Raw genomic sequence first — 20724 nt, forward strand, 5'->3', positions numbered from 1 at the left:
GGAATTTAAAGGCATTAGGTTCTTCTAGTGCAACTAAACATAAGAAGTGTCCTCCAGTACATGGAAAAGATAGTCTAAAGCCTGCTTCCAGTTCCTCCATCTAATGTAAAGGTTGCCTGCTCAAGAAGCTTGTGAGGAGTCCTGTTCATACTAGTATTTGGTGTTACAAAGTAATACTGCTTTTGGGTATGTGCAAATTTGGCTGCAGTGATGTTTTAGCCTGGACATGCTCAGCCAGGACATGTTACAGGAAAAGGGATCAGCACTGGCAGGCATTCCCTGTCACTGATGTCTCTGCTGTTGGAGCCAGGGAGAGGAGGCTGAAATGAAGGTTAGGATAGGCAAGGAAAGAGTGACATGTAAAATCATGAATCTCAGCATTCTAATCACAACCGTGGTTATAATTAGTGATATGGCAAAGACAAAATATGCAACATGCCTGAGGAACCCATATATCTGCTGCTCCTGGATTGCTATCTGACAAGCTTATTAACCACAGCAATGTTGAAATACATACCCAGAATGGTTGCTTGGGACTGGGCTGGCTGTTTTTTCATTATAGTGACACGGAGAGAGCAAACAGAAACTGAAGAGCAAAGGAAGTAGTAAAATGAAGGATCTATTTTCTCAATCAGAATGAAGGAGTTCAGGCTAGCAAACCTGCATTACAACTGATGAGGGAGATGAGTGATCTCCCTCCCTGGCAGAGACTTCTTTTCTTTTATGCTTACATTTTGGAGGGTCTTCCATTTTCTTTTGCTCAAGTGTGGGCACTTCTGAGCCACCAGGCTTTCTGTAGATGCAGAACAAGAACACACAGTGGAATGATGTTGGAGCATTTCTTCAGCGTGAGCAGAATGAGTCTCTCAATTTGGCTCACTAATGAACAGCTGTAGGTGCTTGGGTGCATAGTGCTGAGTAACTACACTTAAATACGTCATGTTTGGGGTGTGCTGGCAGATTCTGGTGCAGAGGGAAGAAATCCTCTATCTAAAGGAGAAAAATGTAGGTCATAAACTACAATTTCTCTCTCCTGCGCAAAGTTGATGTGTCAGTATGTGTTCTCATCCTGCCTGCTCGGGACAGAGAGGTGAGATAATTAACATTTTTTTGATTTTGAGCTGTAGAAGATGTCAGTCATGTGGAAAGTGTTCTCTGGAGAATTTCAGATGGGTTTCTGTACTGACTACACCTACAATGGCTTGGGCAGGGCAGCCTGATAATGTTTTTGTGGCACTGCCTCACACTTGCTCACACTTCTGGTCTCTTTGCTGGGTGTACTTCAATCCCTTTCTCTGCTGCCCCAACAGAATGGACTGGTCCAAGGTCTGTGAATTCAAGTTACTTGTTCTGTCCCCTTAGACAAATGTGGCAATTTGAAGTGGAAGCCACAGCTCGTGCAGGGAAGTTGCACACTGTTGAAACCATATGTCTAGAAACTATTAAAGAATTGCAAGTGAAATAGGAACCTTGTAAGTGGATTGTGGATCTCAGTCAGCCCCAGTTTGTCTCCTGCCACAGGTGGGGTCTGCCATGGCAGAGAGCAGATGTGTCTGTAGGAGATGGTGTGTCACAGGAGTCTGTCCCTGTTTGCATTAGTGATGAGTATGTACACAAGTTAGAAGGGCTTTTGGGAGTACCTTTTAAATTTAAACTTCTTTTCTGCATTATTAGCAGAAAATTATAGAAGTGTATTTATGCTTGGTCTGATGCACCTCTTGAGTACCTTATGCTTTTGCAGAAGCTGACTATTAAAGGAGCTGCTTAGAGTGACTGGGAGGTTTGTGGTGGAAGCTCCTCTCTGTATGGGAATGTTAGGGTTACCTTCATTTCCTGAGTAATTGATGAGAAAGGAAAGCACCTCCTCCAAACTGGAAGTTAATTGTAGTTGAAATTTAGAGAGCCGCAATGATGATTAAACAAACCTAAACTATCTCATAAATTGAGAGTTGAATAAGTTCATACTTTGTTCTGCTCAAATGTTTGTGTTTAAAAAAGATCTTTTCAATTGCACTGTTTATTCACCCAAGAGCACCTCAGCACATTCCCTGTCCCTCAGCACAATTTCTCGCTCTCTTTTTAGCCACTAATACCCCACTGTAGTACAAATCCTGGAAGGAGGGCATGGAGGGGGATTAAGAGGCCAGTAGAGCCATACTTGATTAGTGTAGATGGTAAGAAAAGGTCACCACTTGCTTTAATTTTCCTGCTTTCCAAAAGTATGAAATGTCAACATGCCACCATATTTTGGGTCAATATTTAAAATTATTGAAAAGAGTAAGATGTAATAGTGGCAGAAGAGTGTTGATTTTCATTTTAATGTGTTAGATATTTATGACTGAATGACAAAGGTCCACAATACCAAGAGACCAAAAGGAGATTTTGGCCCAAAAGGCACACCTTTCAGCACTTAGTCAAGAAAATACCCTAAAAATTCAGATGGAAATCTTGCTGGAGGATCATTTTTTGGCTATGAAGCATAAGAACAGCAACTACATTAATAATTTTCAACACGATATACTTACTCTCTTCTTTGTAAATGACTTGTTTCTTATTTGTGCTTATAATGCTAAATCTCCTTCTTCCTGCACAGCCACAGAGCTTGCTTTAAAGTCCAAAAATTGTTATTGGCCTGTTTTCAGCTGATTCTCTAGACATCAGTAGGGAGATCTGCCTCTCCCTGGAATGCATTAGTGAATATGAATGTTATAAATACATCAAGAAAAAAAGACATTTCTTCAAAATAAGTGAGCAGGAGCTCCTACCTCAGCAAACACCTTGCCACCTCCACTCAGCAGCAGGCAGAAACATGGCTGTTTGCATAGATGCCCATCTTCTGAGCTGTTGCCTTCCCTTTTAAATCCATTCTTTCTAGAGGATTCGGTCATATCAAATGAAATCTAAACAAAGGAAGTTCTTGACAAGTCAAGCGAAGAAGCAGTATCATTTTACTACAGAGTCAAAAAATAAATAAAATACTTGCTATAATTTTATATCCCCTGGGCAGAAAAAAAAAGATGCTTGCTAGTCAGTCATGATGACTGCTGTCTTTTCCCTGGGCTTTCATGTTGGAGGAGGTGCAGAGGGTAACCTGGGACATTGGTAAGTGGCTTTTCTTGTAACATGAGATTTTCCTGCAGCACACAAGCGAGCCCAGCATTTGTGTGCAGCTCAGCACAAGCAATCCTGCAGAGGTGATTGCCCTTGGTTATTGATGGAAAGATGACACGGCCCCCGAGCCACGCAGAAGTGGCTCCTCCGTGGCTTGCACTAGTTCATGCAGAAGGCATCCAGACTATGTCCCTGCCAGACAGCTCTGCCTTATTAGGATGAGGCACTTTCCTTCTGAGCCTGCGCCTCCCTGCCTTGCTCAGAGCCTGATGAATGGGTGGATACCAATCTGACTCTCACATTTTTCATGCCAGGCTGGTTATCCTGTTTTAACATAAACTGGAGCCCTTTTCTTTAAGCTGTATGTTGGCATTTCTTTGAGCCTAAATCTGCGTTCTATCTTGGGAAGGCACAGACTGTATTCGTCGCTGTCTGTGGGTGAAAGCTATATTTCTCACATGTTTAGGTTAGCAGCAAACCCTGTAGTGCTAGTGCAGGAGAATTTCTACCTGAACCTCTTCCCTTCTCAATCTGTCAGCAGTGTTTTTTCATGTGGGAACTTCCTGAGGAACTACTTTAGTATTAACAAGCAATCATTATTCAGATTACTTGGACCAGGGCTTGAATGGTGCTGTGAAGTAAACACAGATATATAAAACATGGGCACTGGCATTTGGCATTATTTGGCAATTAAGAACTGACTGGTTTTTTACACCAATAAATTCTTTACTTTAAAAAGCTGCTGCAGCAGAAAAAGAGTTTCAAGGAGGTTAATTCTATTCACCCATTTCCCTAAAGAATCACAGCATGCTAAACATGGTTTTTTCAACACTGAGCAGAGCCTGTGCATTATGTAAGTGAAGGCATTGGTCTCCATTTGCAGACACTGAAGGTACAAAATTAAAAAAAAAAAAAAACCATGTTTCTGCAGGGCAGCTGGGCACTTCTACAGGACTTTGTGTGAAAATGCTGCAACCTGGCAATGGGACAGCTCAGCAAGGAGTCAGTTTGTTACTGGGAATGGGCAAGACAGCATTGCTGAACTTGACTCTGATTTCCACCATTTGATGTATTCTGGCCCAAAATGCTCAGGCAACAAGGTATCCTGATATTTGCCTCCAACTTCAAATAGGTGGTTTTGTTGAAGCTGACAATTTACTCTTGTTTGTTCTCTGCTCTAATTTTGAAAACAAAACAGGACTTTCTGAATACTCAGAAAACAACTGACAATATTGTTCCAGAATAGACTTAATGAGGGTAACTTCTGCTTTTAGGAAAAGAAGTCAGTCTCATGACTTCTTCAAACATTTTCTGAGACCCCATTTTTCAGTAATGACTTTTTCCTGTAGTAAGTGTAGGCTTCTACAGCACTACCTTAGGAACAGCTCTGAGGTCAGTGGTGAAGAGGACAAGATTTGGAGTCCCACTGCATTGAGTCCCACTTATTTTGTATGAATCACAAAATGTTGGCAAGTTCCCCAAGTGGTTTGGAATCTTTTTCTGTTGTCTAAATTCCTGTTACAGACATAACTAACGAAATAGCAGAATAAAAAAAGAAAATTCCTCTCATTTCTTCTCCAAGTGAGAAGTCCCAGTGACCACTCTGGGGGAATGTGTTATTGCTACAGCATTTCATTCATTTTTCTGCAATAAACTCAGAATTGCAGGAGGAAGATATTATTCTTCTAGACTCTCAGTCCAATAGGAGATTCATTTGTCCTAAGGATTTATATCAGTTCTCTTATCTGAATTTCCCAGTTACTTTAGAGCTGTTGTTTCTGTAAGTTTTGCCAGGGCCATCCCACAACACTTCCTGCTCTAGACTTTCCCCAAAGCCAAAGAGCGCAGCAGCTACACCCATAACTTCCTTAGAGAGATTCCTGAGAGAATGCATCATCTCCCTTTTCTTGGCTTGCTGTAACATGCTTAACTTTTATAGGCACTAGACCTTTTAACACTTTCTAAATTTATGCCAGCAAAGACATGAGCGGCGTAGAACCCTGAACTGCATCCATCACATTGCTGTGTGTTAAATATACCTGATAATGCAATGCCTCTGGCCTCTCAGAGATTCTACTTTTTATCAAAGACACGTACTCTTAATTAATAAAACTTGAAAGAAGGCCTCAAGCAGAAGTGTTCTGTAAATCATTAAATTCTCAGGTCTCAATCTGCAGGAAAAAAGCGACATATTTAGACTGTTACACTTGTGCAGAGCATGACTGCCCCTTTTTCAAGGATTATAGTTTTTGGTGAGGAAGAAGCATGCAGGGGATATGAAAAAAAAGGAAATCAGAAGTGAAATGTAATGATGACTATTTCTTTAAATATTTATGTTTTTATTAGCCACAAAACTTATTTCTCCATTGTAAAATATTTGCAGAAGCAGCTTTATTACTGTAACAGAATTCTACTTCTAGTTACACTTATAACACCAACAAAAGCTTTTTATAGCTGCTTTTACAATGATACCTGCTTTGGATAAGCTTCAAAACTCTCTAATATTTCATCCTTCTTAAGACCATTCCTTGGCTATTCATTATACTTACTTCCCCACTCCTGTTTTTTTGGAAATTCTGTATTAAAGCAGCACATTGGTTTTCAGTAACTTGTTGTGAGCTTTCTCTTAACTGTATAGGGGACAAAGGGCTTTGAGGTTTTTTTAAATCCTTTTTGATGTTGACTAGAAAAATGTTTTGACTTGAGAATTCTCATGTTTGCTCTGTAAAGAACAGAGTATAGTCAGAGAACCAGAAGATCTCTCAAACAGCTACTGAAGTTTGAATGACTTAGAGCAGATCCACTGTAAAGTGTCTTCCATCTGATATTTGCCTTCTTTGGCCTCGCAGAGGAATTAATATACTCCCTTGAGGTTCCCAAAGAGCTGGGCATGAGCTGCATCAGAGAAAGTGCTTTATAAGTTACAAGTTTTGAGGTTTGTTTGGGTTAGTGGGCTTTGCTGTAAATGGGTTTGCCTCTAATCTTGTTTCCATTTGGTTTATTCAAAGTAAGGGCTGCTAGCTGACTACTGCTATACTTAATTCCTACCAGAATGGAAGTCAAGCATAGAAAATATAAAAATTAAAATCTAAGAGTCCCTGAATAATACAGAGAGCATCTAGCATAAGATAGATTTATGATTCTGTTAATTTTTGTACTAAGCATCCAAACTCTAAATTTTCTTATAGGTAACCTTATTGTCATCTGAAAACTTTGCTGTATTCCCTAAACAATCACTTTATTTGGAAGCACCTCCAGAATGGCAGTTAAAAACCATTTTGGTGGTGTTCATCTCTGATGTTATTTCCACATTATCAGACACCTGGCTTCATAGTTTTGCAGATTTTATGTCTTAGAGAAAGAGACAGATTTGCTGGTGATAATAACTTTCTTACTGTATGAAGCACAGACGTAATACCTTCTAGGTTGTGAGATAAATGCTTCTGTCCTTCCATTGCTGCAGCTCTTGGCGTGGGCACTGCTGTGGTGGAGGGTCTGTCTCAGGAGCAGCTCCCCAGGTCTCCACCACTGACTTGTAACTCTTTGGTTACTGCCTGGTCCCATCTAGGCTGTACAGTACGTGGGGGCTGGATCCAGCTGCCAAAGCCCCTCCAAGCCCCCCGTGGCTGCACAGGACAGATGGCTGCTCTGCAAAGCCTGGGTGTACAAATGCAGCCTGGTCCCTGCTGGGGCCGTGGGACACCGCGCTTCAGCTCCCACGTGCCAGAGCCGCTGCCTGGGCTTGCCGGGAAACCTCAGTGCAGGGCTGTCCACCTAATCCTCTGCAGGTGGCTGATAAAGCCCTGAGCTGGCTTGTGGCTTAGCTTGGCATGCAGCAAAGATGGGAACATGACAGCAAAGACAGCCAGGTCAGCCCTTTGGGGCTGCAGGGCCGATGGATCTCTGCTCCAGCACACGCCAGGGCAGAATAAAGGCACAGCAGCAATAGTGCTACTGCTGGCTGCCAACACCAGGAACCCCCTGACAGGCTCTGCTCACCCCTGCCGGCCTCCAGCACAGGAGCTAGGCTGATAATGGAAGAAAATTTACAAGGCAGTAATTTCTAATTGCTGTCACCAGTTAGTGGCCACAAACACAGGAGCAGGGCAGAAATGCTGCTGTTATTCTTCCAAAAAAATAAATGCCTCATCTATTTATTTGGCCTTACAGCAAAAAAAACAAAAAGAGAGCCTGTTAAAAGGATTTAACTGAAATTTTCTGCTTCTCTGAACAGGTAGCTCATATAAAAAATCAATGCTGTCTAACAAAACAGGTTAGGGCTCGCTTTCATTTTTTAATTTCAAGAAAACAATATTTGGCCTTGTAGAATGAAATGAAGCACAGAGAGAGGTGGGGATGCCAGCTTTGCTCAGTCCTTTGCTCCACACCTTCTGATCCCTCCTTAACTGATTATTTTGCTATTTACTGTGGTCATTTTGGGGTGGGTAGGACTAGAGAACTAATTGAATGGTATCTTTCTCCCCCTACTGTATTTTTAAGACCCTTTGGAGAGTTTTCAGAACATAATTTCATTTCATGTAATTTAAACAGAATTTTTCCTAATAAGATTTATGAAGATCTTGATTTTAACTCTCTTCCTTTTTTCATGGTTTTTAAAAGTGACATTAGAATCAGCACCAAACCCACAAATAATCTGAGGTTTTCTGTAACATAAGATAGGGATAAAATGTTTCCCCTGTTAGTGGCCTGCTCAAGATTTGTATGGAATTCTGATGTAATTTTATCCCAGGCTTTGTTTGAAAAATGAGGTCTTGCAACACCCTCAATGAAGCCTGAAGTGCAGTACATGAAGTGAACCCATCACCTGGCCATCTTTTCTCTGATGTGCTGGAAGGAGGGACAGGACTGACATAGCTCCTTTACTGGGGGACTCCTTCATACTGTAAAGGTGCAAAGTTTTGGCTGAAGTAAATCAAGCTTGAACTGTGGCACTTCTGTACCCAGGGAGTTCCTGTCTGAGAATCTGAGCTGAGGCCAGTGTTCCTTTATCTGCTACACTTGACATTTTAAATTCATATCATTCTAAGTCATACTATTGTGAGCTACCAACACTAGTGTCAATTAGATAAGGAGATTGCTTTGTGCTGTTGTTCATATCTATTGCAATACTTCACTGGTTTTCTAGGCTGCATGACAGGAAGGAGAGGTTAGGCTGTCTTTTTCAGGTTTGTGTGTTATCTATGCCAGGATGGGACTAACAGCACCCGAGTCCAATAATGTCTGCAAAATACTTTGTCATCATTTCTTGGATGTGTTGGAAATTATAATGGGCTTGAAGCAAAGATTTTGGGCCAGGTTTCCTCTTCTTTTCCCTACAGCTGTTGCACAAAGTTCTTGTGAGAGTGAAGATTCATCTCTAATCTCTGCAAACATGTTCCTACTTGCTATGTATGTCCTTCTAATGTCACAGCCCAGTACTGGATTATTGCCAGGACTAACATGCATTTCCTTAACATGGAGAAGTGGGACAGCACATGAATATTATCTTTGAAATGCTCCTGGCAGGTTTTGCCAGCCATCTGTCCAAACTGTGCAACATTTAGACTGAGTATGGTGCTCTGGTTAAGATCTGTATCACTTTCCATGTGATCTGACTTGCCCTCTCCACTATAACCAGTGCATCCCAGCACAGAGTTCTCTCAAAACATGTGGGGGGCTTAAATCATCTTTTGTAGTGTGTCAGAGAAGTCTCTCACTCTGAGAGAGACTTGGTACAGAATTGCCAGCAGCACAGTGCTTGGGGCTTAATGCACCAGCCAGGCAGCAGAGCCAGGGCAAAACAAGGGCTCCACCTGACAGGGAACAAGAACTTGGCCTGGACATGCCACAAGTGCCTTGAACGCCAGGCTGATGTTATTCAAAAAGGTTTCTATCTTTATTTTTATCAAGCTAGAAGTTTTTTTCTTTCAAAGCTTAAGAAAAAAAAATCCCCAGACTACTACCTAAGAGTCCAACAGCTTAAGTTCCCCTAATAACATCTATATGAAGTAGAGAAGGTCTGTTCTGCCACATTTTACAAACCAGGACATGAGAACAACCATCGTGAATATAAAATAAGCCCAACAAAACAGAGCACTGACACAGTCCTCCTAGCTGAACCAGGCAATGCCTCTCTTGGTGTCACACCCTGAGTGACACAGGCTACAGGCAAACACAGCAGCCACTGAAACATTTACACCTAGTCCCCCTCTGTGGTGTATCCCAGCTGGCTGGAAGACCTTCCTAACTTCCACCTCAGCCCATGTAACTGAGGAATCTGGATCTGCCCTCTCATGTCTGAACATGGATTCAGAAATCAGGCTGGTATTACTTTTGAAAAGATACTTTTGAAAAGATACTTCTCAAAATGTTCTAGTAAGGCAAGCTAAAAAAGCTACAATTTCCACAGGAAAAAACGCATGATGTATGTCTTTCAAAGGCATAACTATAGTGAAGTGTGATAATTGCCAACATGTGTATCTTATTTTCAAATTGTAATCCAGCCAATCTCAGTTAATATACTGGATTGTGTATTTGTTTACAGTGTTCTTTGTTGAAAAGAGAAGTCCCATTTATAATAATCTCATACACATGGAAGTAATTTTATTCATGTCTTATCAGTTGGTCATGCTTTTAGAATAGTCTTTATTCCAGTTGCACTAAAGCAAGAAATATTTTAGTTACAAATATGATTAAAGAAAAATTAGTGAAACTTGTTTGCTAAGCACTGCAGACAAAATGAGAATTATTTCTGTGTTGTCTGTTGTTGTACAATATACTCTGAGCCTGCCCAAAAACTCTGCCACATGCCAGGTTAGGCCAATTCACCTTATTTTCCTCTTTTGTTCCAGTCTTTCCCACACCGAACACACATTTCAGGCATTTGCCAGATGGAAGTGCTGCTGTCACCCAGCACAACCTTGCAAACAATGTCTTTCAAATGCTGCTCTCCATATTGCCCAGATTGCATAATTCCCAGGCAAACTAAGCCAAGTTAATGAGTTCTTTAATTCCCCACTCCAAAAGAGTAGAAAACCTGTACATAGGAGTTTAAAGCAGCAAGGACTTGCTGACAAAACCGGTGGTGAACTTAACATCTGATTCAATTGTTTTTAACAGTTGCAGAACAGACTATTCACATTTCTAGTTCAGTTTTAGGTCAAATTTTGACTAAGCTATTATTGTATTAATAGAGAGAAGTAAATAGTGATGGAGTTTTTGCTGGAATATATACTTTTTCATCATTGTGCTTCAGCTTTTATGTGCAGATCCTTTTTCATTGCTCTAGTTTTTGTTGGATTAAAATATTTGCGTTCCATATTTTCCTGTATTTTGCAATCCCAAAACAAGTATTAAACCCCACAAAAGGGCTTTTTAATATTTCTGCCTGGTTTTACTCCCCTTCTTTTCATATCCCTAGCAAGCAGATCAACTGTGAGATACCCATATTCCCTCTGAGCAGTCTTGCCTCCCAAATAGCTTCCTGGACATCAGTGGATGTCCTTGTTATGTCTGGCAGCAGCTACCAAATTTACCAGCCCAGTGAGATTCTGGCAGTTCCAACACAGCGACTAGCCTGACAGAAATACAATTGTTCACTTAATTTATATGGTTACAAGCCCAACAGAAGCAGGATAAAATGAAGGAAAATTTGGGAAGGGAATCTAGGGTAAAAGCTAAATAGCTGTGAACACAAATATCACAATCTGGCTCTTGATCATAAACAGTGTTGTTGAATGCTGTAGGACTCTTGCAGATGTTTTGTGATGCAAAAGAGAGAGGAAATCCTTGGCATTTGAAGATCACCTGCACATGCCAGGATGCTTCATGCATAAAGACATTAACTTTGCACCCCAGTCACCATCTGCAGATACCATTTCAGCTCTGTTGCAGAAATCATGCCAGTAGCTTGTCTGGACAAATGGAAATTATTATGCCTTGGCTTAATTCAGCTACAATGTCATGAAGGATTTTTCTTTATAAGACTTCATCCTACTTACACCATGTGTCCCCAAATCATCTTACTTGTTTAGCAGTTTTGAAAGAACCATTTTACAAACTTATCCTTTTGGTTGCTAAAATATACAATAAAAATGCAATTCAAATGCAGAGCTAATTCCACAACATTTAATTTTATCTTCTTTACTGTTTCATGATGTTTATTAAATGTTTAAGAGGCCAAAGTCTTGTAATACCCAAAGAATGGAAGTTAGTTAAGATCCACATCTAAAACTAATGAACTTGTCAAAACCTATAGGGTCTGACAATAAACATCAGGTTATTTTATGCTAATAACTTGTAGCAGGCACAAGGCCTGCAAGGCCTTGGAGAACAGAGGCCTGAGCTAGGAAATACCAAAGTCAGCATGACTAAGGGTTTAGAAGACCCTCTCTTCCGCCTTTCGGACCCTGTTATCTCTCTGTAGATCCATAGGCCACTTTTCCCCTGACCCTTACTATTGGACAGTTTTCAATCCCCCTGTAAGGTATAAAAACCCCTAGCTCTGCCCGGTTCGGCAGAGGAGAGCTGTCCCTGGACCCTTCGCGGAGACCCCAATAAAGAACCCTGCGGAACCCATACAGCGCTGCTCTCTCTCTCTGCGTCTGCTGCGGCGATACCCAGGGTGACGGCCCCAGGCGAGCTAAAAGAGCTGAAATCACTAAAGAGCTGGCTGCAAATCACTATAGCCGCCTGAGCTGCCTGAACCCCCCGCTGGGCGATCCTGGACCCTCGTTGAGCTATCCTGGACAACCGGCCTCCCCGCTGGGCTTCTGCCCTGGGGGGCCATAGCTGACGCCCGAACAGCGGGGGGCCCCTGGGCCAACATCTGAACCGCCGTGATAGCCTGGCCGCGGAACTGAATGCCGGACCTGGCATTTCAGAGGAGCAGCATTTCTTCGTGAAATTGTCACTGCCTCCGCTCGCCAGAGATCCTGGAAGGAGAAGCTCTCCGTTTTAGAAGGACTCTCCTGGACAGGAGGTCAGCCGACCCGCACCCCGATACCTGGGCACGCGAGTGTCCGTGGAGGCTGACGAGCAGACGACCCCCAGCAGAACTTTGACCCACAACAGGCTGAAAAGTGTAAGTTTAACACAGCCTCTCTTGCGCGCAAAAAATATTTTTCCTTGGGTCCTTTTTTTTGGGTTTTTTCTTTTTTTTCTCTTTTTTCTGCTGGCGGGAACTGAAACATGGGATCAAAGCTTAGTAAACGATCCCAGAACGAGAGAGATTTATATTCCCTAATCCTAGAAATCCTATCTTCTAACAACTTTTCTTTTTCTAAAGGTAACCTTTCAAAAACTAACCTGAAACGTTTTATAAAATGGATTCTCTGCCACTTCCCAGATACTAATACACAGACTATTACCTTAGACTCCTTTTGGGATACAATTGGGACCACGATATATAAGTTTCAAACTAACCAAGACTTTTCTGTAACCCAGTTTTTACCTATGTTTCACGCTATTACTAAAGCTGTAGAAAAAACTAACAAAAATATTCTAACCTCAGGGCTAACTTCTGTCGAACGAAACGAAAAGTTCTTATCTCACTTAACAGAAGCGCCTATTTCAAATGCTAATGGAGGAGATAACAGTCCCTCCACCCTGGATTCCAGCACTCCGCTGGGTCCTAGTGTCCTGCCATCTGCGCCGCAACCACCCGACCCCAGGGCGCCCACGGCCCCTGCCCACCCCCTCTTCCCCCCCGCCTTCCCCTCGGGAGCCACATCCTGCGCGCCTCCTTGCTCTGCGTTATCTCCGAGAGCATCTGCGCCAGTTCCCGCCGGGACTGACCCAAACCCCACCCCTCCCCCTGCTCCCCCCGACCCTACTGGGGCCACCCCCATCCCCCTTGCCGTCCCTCCTCTCCCTGCCGCGCCCGCCCCCACTCCCTCTCCCGCCCTCGCCCCCCCCGCTACCATCGCGCCTTTCCCTGCCCCCGGCATCATCCCTGCTGCGGCAGGGGATCAGCCCCCCTGGGTACCCGCGCCCCCCCCCACCACCGCGCTTTTGCCTGCCGCCGGAATCGTGCCCGCCGCACCCTCCCTCAGTCCCGCCGCACCCTGCCTCAGTCCCGCCGCCTCCTACATCCCGCACCCCCCCTGCCCCCATACCCTCGCTGCGCAACCCCATACCCACGCTCCGCAGCCCCCGGTCGGGACCCCCCAGACTTCCCTCAGTTCTGCCCCCCCTCCCCACGCCCCCCAGTCCTGTGCATGCTGTATCACGCATTGCACGGCCACCCCGCCATGTGCCACGTGTAGCCACGTCCTGCCATGTGCTGCCTTATACCCGGTCCAGCCACAGGCACCTCTGCCAAATGCAGCTCCAGCCAGCCATAAGAAACATAAGGCACGGCCTGCTAGCTCTCACTTCTCGTCATCTGATGACAGCAGTGACAGCGATTCTGATTTGGAAATAGAATATGTAGATCCTTGGGCAAAAATAAAAATGGAAGCCACACAGGCAGGGGACTGGCAATTAGCTCAGAGAATTACTGCCTTTCCAGTAGAATATAAGAAGGGAAAAAAAGGAGGTGCCACTAATAGAAAGACATGGGAACCTATTACAAATAAAGAACTTGTGCAATTAAGAAATACAGCCACAGAACATGGTAGAAGTTCACATATTTTTAGAAATTTCCTAGAAGCTACGTTCTCAGCACATGTTCTGGTACCCCACGATATTAAAAATATTGCCCAGTGCCTCCTTTCTCCCGCCGAGTACATGCTTTGGGAAAGGCATTGGAAAAAGCAATTAAAAACATTATCACATAACTATGCTGCAGATGCTGATAAGCCAAATTTTACACTCGAACAGCTGGCTGGTGAAGGGGATTTGCAGAAACCCTCTGACCAAGCTGATACTTTACCTAGGGCAACATTACAAGACGTGGCTATAGCAGCAAAAACCTCCTTACTTCTCACCCCAGATGATTCTACCCCTACCCAACATTTTTCTACTATCAAACAAGGAATAGATGAAAGCTTTATCAAATTTGTGGATAGAATTAAGGATGCTCTGGAAAAACAGATAGAGAGCACAGAGGCAAGAAAAGAACTGTTGTGTAAACTTGCCATGAGTAATGCGAATGAAAAATGTAGAACAATTCTGAGAGCCTTACCCATAGACACAGAACCTACCATAGAGCAGATGCTGGAAAGCTGCACACGCCACCTGTCCACTGAAGACACAGTGGCCCAAGCAGTAACCAAGGGTATTGCAGAAGGAGTTTCTAGTGCATATGCAGTAATAGCTTCTAAAGACCAGGTCCGCTGCTACCACTGCGGAGATTTTGGACATTTTATAAAGGACTGTCCAGAGAGGTCACCTCCCAGGCACCCTCGCAATTTCCACCAAAGGCCCCAAAATCAGCAGTACTATCAGCCGCGTCCGGGAAACTTCCATCGGAGCGTGGTGGGGCCCCACGCAAGGACACCAAATCAAAGGCCACCCAGACCCAGTCACGCACCATCCCAGGAGATTCCAGACCACATGAGGAGGATCCAACACACGGAGCAATACCAAAGGGAACGCGCCGTCAGCTGGTAACTGCACTGTCCATCGACTTTAAAAATAACAATGTTTATCGTGTTCCCACAGGCAAACGTGGACCAAAAGGAGGTCCTTCTAACATTCTAATTATAGGTGATTCTCTCCATAGCCCAAAGGAAATATTTGTTGTTCCAGAAGTACAAACAGTGCACCCGGGACAAGAAATCTTTGTCCAGGTGTACTGCACAGACTTACCATATTTTCTTCCAAAGGGTACCCCATTCGCACAGGCCTTTCTACTCCCTAAGAATCACAGGGAACAGCTTCCTCTCAACCCCACAGCAATGTGGATACAAGTTGTGGGACCGAGTAAGCCTGTCATCGAGTGCGGTCTTACCTGCAGAGGAGAGAAGTTCCACCTACCAGGGATGCTGGATACCGGTGCAGACGTGACCATCATCGCCCGCTCAGAATGGCCAGCACACTGGGAGCTACAACCTGTGGCAGGCATGATCACAGGGATCGGTGGAGCTACAGTTTCCATGCGGAGCAAGAACAACATCCTCGTCGAAGGGCCTGAAGGCAAGTTGGCTACCATCCGCCCATTTGTGGTAAGGGCCCCCATCACCTTGTATGGACGGGACATTTTATGTCAGTGGGGAGCCTCCCTACGTATTCCCAGTCCGGATTTCTAATTGGGGCCACTGAGGAGCGCGCACTGCCAGACACTCCTCGTCTCACCTGGAAATGCCATGACCCGATCTGGATCGAGCAGTGGCCCCTCTCTAAAGTCAAACTGCGCGCACTACATGCCCTTGTGGATGAACAGCTCGCCAAAGGCCACATCGTAGAGACCACCAGCCCTTGGAATTCTCCAGTCTTCGTACTACAAAAGCCTGGAATGGACAGGTGGAGGCTCCTCCACGATCTTCGAAAAATCAACGAGGTCATCGAGGACATGGGTCCCCTTCAGCCTGGCCTGCCCTCACCATCGATGCTGCCTAGAGACTGGACACTTGCTATCATTGATATTAAAGACTGTTTCTTCAGCATCCCGCTGCATCCCCAGGACGCTCCACGGTTTGCCTTCTCCGTTCCCTCTCTTAACAGAGAGGCTCCACTCAAGAGATATCATTGGTGTTTTCTTCCACAAGGACTAAAGTGCAGTCCAAGTATATGCCAGTGGTATGTTGCTCACATCCTGTCTCCTGTTCGGGACCTATTCCCAGGTGCGATCATCCATCACTATATGGACGATATTCTGGTCTGTGCACCAGAAAAAACGTACTTGGACAAAGCAGTTAAAAAGACTATTGAAACCATAGAAAAGGCAGGATTTGAGATCCGTGAGGACAAAATACAGTACACCAATCCATGGACTTACCTTGGACTCCAGATCCGGGAACGGACCATCGTACCCCAGCAGCTCACCATCCGAGACGACCCAAAAACCCTAAGAGACTTACACAGTCTGTGCGGATCCATCAACTGGGTACGTCCACTGCTAGGAATTACAACAGAGGACCTCGCTCCACTGTTCAGCCTTCTTCGGGGCAAGGAGAATCTGGACTCTCCATGCACTCTAACACCAGAGGCCCGAGATGCCATCACCAAGGTCCAAGAAGCCCTGTCTTCACGCAAAGCCCATCGCTTCGAGCCCAGCCTGCCTTTCCAGTTCGTCATTCTGGGAAAAGCACCTAGGTTCTATGGACTGATTTTCCAATGGGACACTCAACTTCGAGACCCTTTACTAATCCTGGAGTGGATCTTTACAAATAACCAACCCACAAAAACAATTACCACCTTCCAAGAAATTATGGCACATTTAATAAAAAAGGCTAGAACTCGCCTCCGTTCCCTTGCAGGGTGTGAGTTCACATGCATATATTTGCCAATGACCACTGGGGACCTGGAACATTTGCTCCAGACCAATGAGAGTCTCCAGTATGCCTTAGACAGCTATACAGGCCAAATTTCAGTGCATATCCCAAAACATAAGCTTTTTAATCGTGATGTGACATTTCATCTGACTCCAAAATTAGTCCAAAGTAGGACACCTCTCAAAGCTCTAACTGTCTTTACAGATGGCTCAGGGTCATCCCACAAGTCGGTAATGACATGGAGGGACCCTAAGACCCAAAATTGGGAATCTGACATAAAAATAGTGGAGGGATCTCCACAGATTGCGGAGTTAGCAGCTGTTGTCAGAGCCTTTGAGAAATTCAAAGACGAACCTTTTAATCTGGTCACAGATTCAGCTTATGTTGCTGGCATAGCTATGAGAGCAGAACATGCTCTTCTCAAAGAGGTTTCCAATCCAAAGTTATACCAATTGATTTCCACATTAACACGCTTAATTTCCCACAGAAAACAACCTTACTATATAATGCATGTGAGGTCACACACTGACCTCCCAGGTTTCATTGCAGAAGGGAACAGGAAAGCAGACACCTTAGCCATGGCAATAGAGACTGCTAATGTCCCTAACATCTTTGCCCAGGCAAAGTTGTCACATTCATTTTTTCATCAAAATGTGCCTGCCCTTATCAGAATGTTCAAGCTTTCAAAAGATCAGGCAAAAGCTATTGTTGCTACATGCCCGAACTGTCAAAACTACCAGATACCATCTATGGGGACGGGAGTCAATCCCCGAGGTTTAAACAGCTGCCAGCTGTGGCAGACAGATGTAACCCACTTTGCACCTTTTGGAAGGTCAAAGTATGTGCATGTATCGGTTGATACATTCTCAGGAGCAGTATTTGCATCAACACATACAGGAGAAACTGCGCAGCACACCATAAAACATTTTCTCCTCGCATTTGCCACCCTGGGAGTACCAAAGGGGATCAAAACAGACAATGGACCTGCCTATACCTCTCGTAAGTTAAAAGAGTTCTTCAGTGAGTGGGGAATACAACACAAGACAGGTATACCTGCAAACCCCACAGGACAATCCATCGTGGAAAGGACACACCAAACTCTCAAAAGAGTCCTCAATCAGCAACAGAGAGGAACAAAAATCACCTCTCCAGTTGAAAGACTTTGCAAGGCTCTCTATGTCATCAACTTCCTGAACTGTACAACCTCAGAGCCTGATCCACCCATACTTCGCCACTTTGCAAATACCACCCAAGCAAAGCTCACAGAGAAACCACCTGTGCTGGCGAAGGATCCAGAAACACATAAAGTCTCGGGACCTTTCGAACTCATCACCTGGGGAAGAGGATATGCGTGTGTTCTGCTACCATCTGGTCCAAGATGGTACCCAGGGAAAAACATAAAACCATACCTAGGCACTGCAAATACCACTTCCACAAGCAGTGACAAGAATCCTCCTGAGTCAAACACGAGACCTCCTCAAAACCAGACCAGCTCGGCCTGGAGACGAAGACGTCGCCAAACATCCACAAATGGAGGAGACGACTGTCCCATCACACAGCAGCAGACAAACCAGAAAGCTGAACAACATTCTGTGGCATCAAGCCCTAGACCAGGCACAGCCTGAAAACAAAACTGTTCTTTGAATTAGATGTTATTACCCTTTGTACCCTAAAAACCCTATTGTCCCTTTTATCTACCCTTACCAAAAGCCTCTAACCTTTTACCCACTCCCCCACCCTTAGCATCATAGAAAAAACAAAAAAAAACCAGTAAAAAACTAAAAATAAAGGGGGGAGGTGGGAGGAACAGAGGAAAGGAACAAGAAAGGAACCCTAACCCTCCCCTCCTACCATAAAAATAACAAGTTTTGCTTATATTCCCTATCAGAAGCCCCATTCCTGCCCAAAGATGAAAAATATCTCCGTTGGCGCTGTCCTCACTGCTGCCTGGATGTTCCTCACCGTGCCATGTGCCGTAGGTTGGATCGGCCCACAGCCGAGCCATAATGTCTGGGTAACCTTAGCAAGAACATTAAAACAGGATAACATGTGCTTATCCATGGGGAGCGTTGATAACCCACTTTCCACATGTCTAGTAGGAATTCCTTTTGTAGCCGATGATTGGCCAGCCTATAATTCAGAGCTTCTCCGCACCACAGGTAAGAGACCCCACCAGGTAGAAACTTGGGACGAGTGGACAAAAATACTGCCCAACGCTCTTGAGGAACCTCAAGAATTGGATCTATTGGGGTCCTCTAAGGCCACCTTCTGTGTCAAATTTTACTTTAGACGTCCAAAGAATAATTTGCCTGAAATTGATCTGAACAAAAACACATACCGAAAAGACATATCACCAATTAACAAAGCCTACAACCCTCACGATTGGTGTAATTACACTGCTCGTGTGATCTCTGTGTCCTCTCTCCATCCCAAAATTCTACCCAAGGGAACGTTTCTCATCTGTGGTGACAGAGTATGGGCTGGGATCCCCTCATGACTCCAGGGAGGTCCCTGTACCCTAGGAAAACTTTCCACCCTTACTCCAAATATCACCTTGTTGCACAATTGGAAAAAAGAGAGCGAGTTAAAACGCCACAAAAGGTCCTACACAGCATTTGATGAAAATTGCGATCCCAAATTATACGATTGGAACAAACCTAAAAAGATAGCGGTCTCTATATTCCTACCATGGGTAGCTGCAGCTAAGGCCCTGGGTGACATAAATCACCTTGGGTGCTGGCTCAGTAAGCAAGCTAACGCTACTTCTGCTGCCCTGAGCGATCTCTTAAAGGAAGAAGAAACCACAAGACATGCCTCCCTCCAAAATCGAGCAGCAATTGACTTCCTGCTGCTTGCCCACGGACATGGCTGCGAGGACTTCGAAGGGATGTGCTGCTTCAATCTCTCTTCACGCTCGGAATCCATCCATGCCAACATCCAGAAACTGAAGGGACTTGTGAAGGACTTAAAAGTAGAACAGACCCCAGACTGGGTCAATGATCTCTTCGGTCAATGGGGATTAACAGGATGGGTTGCATCTTTGGTTAAGGGAATCTTGTGGATTTTTCTTGTAATTGTCATCGTGTTACTTATGTTCTCATGCCTTGTCCACTGTTTTAAGAGAACCATAGGAAACGCCTTTTTTCTAAATACAGAAAGTGGAGTTGTAGCAGGCACAAGGCCTGCAAGGCCTTGGAGAACAGAGGCCTGAGCTAGGAAATACCAAAGTCAGCATGACTAAGGGTTTAGAAGACCCTCTCTTCCGCCTTTCGGACCCTGTTATCTCTCTGTAGATCCATAGGCCACTTTTCCCCTGACCCTTACTATTGGACAGTTTTCAATCCCCCTGTAAGGTATAAAAACCCCTAGCTCTGCCCGGTTCGGCAGAGGAGAGCTGTCAATGGACCCTTCGCGGAGACCCCAATAAAGAACCCTGCGGAACCCATACAGCGCTGCTCTCTCTCTCTGCGTCTGCTGCGGCGATGCCCAGGGTGACGGCCCCAGGCGAGCTAAAAGAGCTGAAATCACTAAAGAGCTGGCTGCAAATCACTATAGCCGCCTGAGCTGCCTGAACCCCCCGCTGGGCGATCCTGGACCCTCGTTGAGCTATCCTGGACAACCGGCCTCCCCGCTGGGCTTCTGCCCTGGGGGGCCATAATAACTCCTTTACAGAAATCTGCACTTCATAAAACTGGAATTGCTTTGTTAGATTCATGCATGTGATTACTGTGAACGAGGATGCTGGGTACTCAGGAGACTGGCAGTGGGAATGGGTAAGGGCATGCAAAGCCACCACACCCTCCATCAGAAAACTTAGTGTGGGTGATAAAAGGCCATATGAAGGTATTGAGGGAAAAGCTGTCCAAAGTATTAGAGCAGTGAAGTGCCACACTTGTGAATAAAATTTTAGAAAGTTAGATTTTCTGATTTTCATGTAGTTCAGAAGTTGGAGGATGAGAAGTAGAAGTCTGAGACTGTGCTTCTTTCCTCCTTTTAGGTGTTTCCCCACCTTTGGGCTGCTCAGTGACACAGAGTAGGCTGGAGAAATTATTGCCACATGCTCAAAAGCATTCATGCTGTTTGGCTGCACTGGTCTTGCTTTATGCTGCTCTGGCATCACAGAGCAGCTCTCAGTGCCCTCACCTGGGAGATGTCACCAGCAAGGGGCAGGCAGAAGCCACCGTGAGCCCCCGTGCTGATCTCTGTAGTCCATTCCCAATGGCTTTTGTTATTTGAC

At 44.7% G+C, this 20724-nt stretch overlaps 1 long non-coding RNA gene across 2 annotated transcripts in view; it reads left to right on the forward strand.

The window, feature by feature from the left end:
• LOC135306594 (uncharacterized) overlaps positions 1–20724 on the forward strand; it is a 34948-nt gene that overhangs the window by 8240 nt on the left and 5984 nt on the right. The window contains exon 6 of one of the 2 annotated variants that reach the window (XR_010367388.1): positions 20485–20716. The exons of the other annotated variant lie outside the window; for it this stretch is intronic. This is a non-coding gene — a long non-coding RNA (uncharacterized LOC135306594). Of the gene's footprint in view, positions 1–20484; positions 20717–20724 lie in introns of those variants that run through there. 2 annotated transcript variants of the gene reach the window in all.

The sequence above is a fragment of the Passer domesticus genome, chromosome 8 (genome assembly GCF_036417665.1).
Source record: "Passer domesticus isolate bPasDom1 chromosome 8, bPasDom1.hap1, whole genome shotgun sequence".
NCBI classification, from domain to species: domain Eukaryota; kingdom Metazoa; phylum Chordata; class Aves; order Passeriformes; family Passeridae; genus Passer; species Passer domesticus.